The sequence below is a fragment of the Phaenicophaeus curvirostris genome, chromosome 17 (assembly GCF_032191515.1).
Source record: "Phaenicophaeus curvirostris isolate KB17595 chromosome 17, BPBGC_Pcur_1.0, whole genome shotgun sequence".
NCBI lineage: Eukaryota > Metazoa > Chordata > Aves > Cuculiformes > Cuculidae > Phaenicophaeus > Phaenicophaeus curvirostris.
The window spans coordinates 4536487-4541897 of record NC_091408.1 but is presented as its reverse complement, the minus strand read 5'-3'; positions in this window follow the sequence as shown (position 1 = coordinate 4541897).

The following is a 5411-nucleotide window of genomic DNA, read 5'->3' as shown; positions in this document are numbered from 1 at the left end:
CGCGCCCGCCCCGGCCCGGCCCCGCACTGGCTGAGCCCGCGGAGGGACGGGCCCGGCCCGCCCCGCGGAGCCCGCCCCCGACAGCCTGGCCCTGCCCCTCGGTCCCCAGCCCCTGGCCCCGCCCCAGCCCCCTGGCCCCATCCTATGTCCCTCTTTCAGCCCCTGTCCCCTGTCCCCAGGCCCTGTCCCCTGCCCCATCACCTGTCCCTGCCTCAGCCCCCTGTCCCCCTCCCCTGCCCCAGCCTCTGACTCTATCCCTGCCCCCTGTCCCCAGCTCCTGCCTCTGCCCCTGCTTCTGTCTCTAGCCCCTGCCCCCTGTCCCCATCCCCTGCCACTGTCCCTGCCTCTGTCCCTAGCCCCTGCCCCTGCTCCCAGCCACTGCCCCAGCCCCTATCCCTGTTTCAGCCCCTGTCCCCTGTCCCCTGTCCCCAGCCCCTGTGCCCCTCCCCTGCCCCAGCCTCTGACTCTATCCCTGCCCCCTGTCCCCAGCTCCTGCCCCCTGTCCCCAGCCACTGCTCCCTGTCCCCAGCCACTGCCCCCTGTCCCCAGCCACTGCCCCAGCCCCTATCCCTGTTTCAGCCCCTGTCCCCTGTCCCCTGTCCCCATCCCCTGTCCCCTGCCCCAGTCCCTGTCCCCAGCCCCTGCCCCCCAGCCTCTGACTCTATCCCTGCCCCCGTCCCCGTCCCCTGCCACTGTCCCCAGCCCCTGCCCCCTGTCCCCAGCCCCTGCCCCTGCCTCAGCCCTCTGTCCCCGCCTCAGCCCCCTGTCCCCATCCCCTATTCCTGTTTCAGCCCCTGTCCCCTGTCCCCAGCCCCCTGTCCCCTGCCCCAGCCCCCTGTCCCCCTCCCCTGCCCCAGCCTCTGACTCTATCCCTGCCCCCTGTCCCCATCCCCTGCCACTGTCCCTGCCTCTGTCCCTAGCCCCTGCCCCTGCTCCCAGCCACTGCCCCAGCCCCTATCCCTGTTTCAGCCCCTGTCCCCTGTCCCCAGCCCCTGTCCCCCTCCCCCGCCCCAGCCTCTGACTCTATCCCTGCCCCCTGTCCCCATCCCCTGCCTCTGTCCCCAGCCTCTGCCCCCCGTCCCCAGCCCCTGCCCCCTGTCCCCAGCCCCTGCCCCTGTTCCCAGCCACTGCCCCAGCCCCTATCCCTGTTTCAGCCCCTGTCCCCTGCCCCAGCCCCTGCTCCTGTCCTAAGCACCTGTCCCTGTCCTAAGCCCCAGCTCCTGCTCCTGTCCCTGCACCTACCTCTGTCCCTGCCTCGAGCCTCTGTCCCTTCCAATATCACTGTCCCCGTCCCTGTCCCCATCCCCTTCCCTGTCCCCCATCCCCATCCCTGTCCCTTCCCCGTCCCCTTCCCAGTCCCCATCCCTGCCCCGTCCTTGTCCCTTCCCCTGTCACTGCCCCTGTCCCCTCCACTGTCCCTGTCCTCATCCCTCTCCCTACCCCTGTCCCTGTCCCCTCCTCTGACCCTGCCCCAGCCCCTTCCCCCTGTCCTGAGCCCTTACCCTGAGCCCCTGTCCCTGTCTCGAGCCCCCGTCCCTTCCCTTTCCCCTGTCCCTGTCCCCGTCCCTGCCCCGCACAGTCCCCTGGGCTCCCCAGGGCAGTGAGGTTCGCCCATCACCGGAGGAGCACACCTCCTTGTTCCCGTGAAAGTGGAGCGAGGGGAGATGTCCAACCCCCTCGGGGTCACAGGGGCTCTAGGGAGAGGAGGGAGGGTCGGCACCAGCCAGGTGAGGGGGGGATCTCACCTGCCCGCAGCAATAACCAGGATGGCTGGGCCCTGGGGCTCCTCCAGCCAGGGGAGAAGCGCAGGAGGAGGGCTTAGTCCTTTGGATTCCTCTTGTAGATTCTAAACGTAATCGCAAATACTAGTGATAGAATTTTATTGTGCCAGCACAGGTTTGGGGACCTTTGCCTGACTCAAGGGTGGGAGGATGCAGGTCAGGGTAGGGGACTGGCTGCAGCGCCAGGTAAGGAGAATTCATAGAATCACAGAATGGAAGGGACTGCACAGCCCATCCAGTTCCAACCTCCTGCCACGGGCAAGGACACCTCCCACTGATCAGGTTGCTCCAAGCCCCATCCAACTTAGCCTTGAACACCTCCAGGGATGGGGCAGCCACCACTTCTCTGGGCAACCTGGGCTAGAGCCTCATCACCCTTGCAGCCAAACATTTCTTCCCAAAATCTCATCTCAATCTCCTCTGGAAGCTGGAAGAGCTTAGGGAGGAGAAGGAGCAGAGCGAGGAGGACAGCTCTTGGCTTCACAGTGCTGCGCTGTTTGCCCACGGCAAGCACACGTGCAGCATGACGCTGCCCCTCCTCTGCGTGCCAGCAGCAGCACCCTGCTAGTAGAACCGGTGAGGTCACCCTGGCTGAGTTTCGGGGTGCTCAGATTTGCTTGCCAGGGCACCCCTGGGTCGGGTGCAGCCCATGGAGCTGTGGCAGCACGAGGGACGGGTGAGAACTGCCCCCCAGCTCTGCCCTGGGTGGGGATGGAGGCTCGGCTCGGGGCTGGGGGGATGCAGGGGACACCATCCCTGGAGCAGCAGTGCAAAGAGGTCCGAGAAGGCAGCACAGAACTGGTGAGCTGGTGCTGTTTGCTCAGGACAGGGCACGCATGCCTGAGCACATGTCCCCATTACCCAGGTGTGACTCACATCCTGCTGGGAGCCAGAGCACAACCAGGTATGATGGAATCCTCGCATCCTGCTGGGAGCCAGGGCAGGATCAGGTGTGATGGAATCCTCGCATCCTGCTGGGAGCCAGGGCAGGATCAGGTATGATGGAATCCTCGCATCCTGCTGGGAGCCAGGGCAGGATCAGGTGTGATGGAATCCTCGCATCCTGTTGTTTGCCCCCATCCAGGGGCTCCTGCATCATCCGGGATGGGAAGGAGCCATGTGATAGGGAAGGTCCAACTCCTGGTACTGTGGGCACCGAGGACTCCGATTGTCATGCTGGGCTGGCACATACAGGAACCAGCAGGCATGGAGCACACACAGCATCTCCATGTCCCACGGCAGGGGCTGCAGCACCGGGGCACTGAGCTCCTCTGCCATGGCTCTGGGCGGCAGGAGTTAAACCTCAGACGAGTGGATCCATCAACTGGAATGTTCCCTCTGCTCACCTGTGGCCCCTGTCCTGCGTGGTTCCCCAGGGATCCTGAGGAGCAGCCCTGCCAGGGACCACACAGACCCCTGTGCCATGGTCTGTCCTGTGGCACCACATCCACCATGGGAGCCTGGATCTGCTCCTGCTGCAGCGCCCGGGACACTGCCTGGTCCTCCCCGGGGACCTCTTGGCCATGAAGCCACCTTGCCTGGGCCCCTAGGGAGGAGAGGGAAGAGCTGTCAGTGCCCAGCACTGCAGGAGCCCAGCAACCCCGGGGATGGACCATGGATGCAGAGCAGCCCACAGCACAGGATGCGGCCACAGCAGGACGTCGTGTCCACCAGGAGCAGAGGGAGGTTGGAAGCAGAGGCTGACCTGGAGCTGGAGCTGCTACCTGCTCAGAACCCAGCCTGGGGACTTCCAGCCCACGGGAGGCTACGGCTCAGCCTCAGCACTGGAAGCTTGTGCGAGGCCCTGGCTGTGGGACGAGGAGGGAAGCTGCTCCAGTGTTTCCATGGGCAGGACATTCCTAAGAGGTGACCTGTCCCTCCCCAGTACCACCCCCCCCCCCCGCCCTTGCCTTTCCAATTTCTTTGTCACACTGAGTGAACACAGCTATTTTTTCCCTTTTTGGGACACCTCTAGAGCCGATAAATCACAATGCCGAGATCTGCTGTGGCCAAGAAAGGAAGAGCATGGAAAAAGGACCCGGGGTCAGGAAAGATGCCACTCCTGGTAACTTACCCCTAAACCTCGGACTTCAGACACCAGGAGACACGCCAGCCCTGCCAGCCCCCACAGCAGCCACCCGCATCCCCGAGAAGCTTCCTTGTCTGCTGGGTGGTTTGGCCATCAGGACACTGAGGGGGAGCCAAGGACAGGCTGGAAGAGTTGGGGTTGTTCAGCCTAGAGAAGAGAAGGCTGTGGGGAGACCTTAGAGCAGCTTCCAGGGGCTCCAGGAAAGCCGGAGAGGGGCTGTCATGAGCTGCACCCAGCACGTCGTGCCCTGTCATGCGACACAGTTTGGCTGCATCTCACATCTCTGGCTTCCTCCAGTCCGCTGGCAGTGATGCTGCTTCAGGACTCATGTCCCTACACCCAGAGGATGAGCCTTGCTCTGCTGCTCTCCGGTGAAAGCTCTGGTGGCCTCAGAGCCTGACCCAGCCGTTCCGTCTCATTTCCCAGGTGACCTGTTTGAAGGCCAGGCTGTTTCCTGATCTTCCCTTGATTCTCCGCTGGGCCAGCCACAAGGAATTAAGGTGAAACATCTCTGAGTGTGCCTGTGCCCTGCAGGGCTGCTGCTCCCCAGGATCACCCTTCCCCTCTCCCACCACCCCATGCCGTGTCCCCCAGCACTGCCCGAGTCGCGGGGACCCATTGCTTGGCCACACTCTCCCTTCAATGTGCGAAATATAGAATCATAGAATAGTTTGGGTTGGAAGGGATCTCAAAGATCATCTAGCTCCAAACTCCCTGCGAGGGGAAGGGACACGTCCTACTGGATCAGGCTGTCCAAAGCCCCATCCAAGCTGGCATTGAGCACCTCCAGGGATGGGACAGCCACAGCTTCACTGTTCCAGTGCCTCACCACTCTCACAGTGAAGAAATTCCTCCTTATATCTGGTCTAAATCTGCCCCTCTCCAGTTTATAGCCATTGTGCCTTGTCCTGTCACTCCAAGCCTTTGCAAACAGTCCCTCCCCAGCTTTCTTGTAGCCCCTTCAGGTACTGGAAGGTCGCTCTAAGGTCTCCTTGGAACCTTCTCTTCTCCAGGCTGAACAACCCCAACTCTCTCAGCCTGTCCTCGTACGGGAGGTGCTCCAGCCCTTCAAAGCTTTTCCTTGCTGTAACAAATCTCACTGCTTACGGTTCTTTTCCATTATTTTTATAGTTGTCCACAGACTTTTCCCTGATGCCATCTGGCCAGATACCAACATCCTTCTTCTGCTCCCCCTTGCTTTGCACAAGCTCAAATACGATGGCTGTAGGTTGGAGACCATCTGTTCAGGGAGCAATGGTCCCATGCCAGGGCTCGCTTCATTCCTTCTTATCTGGTCTAGACAGTTTATATAAGAAAGCACCAAACAGCCGCCTTGTCAGGAGTCGTCCCTGCCCGGCTCCGACTCTGCCAAGTCTTGCAATGGACTCAATCCTCCTCAGCACGTCCAGTCTGCTGCAGGCAGGCCGAGCTGTGTTGCATTAAAATGCCCTGTCCGCGCATAAAAACACTTCTAGCACACCGTTCAGCATTTCATATGTTGCTTCAAATTCCCTTTGGAGATGTAAGATGGATTTGCCAGT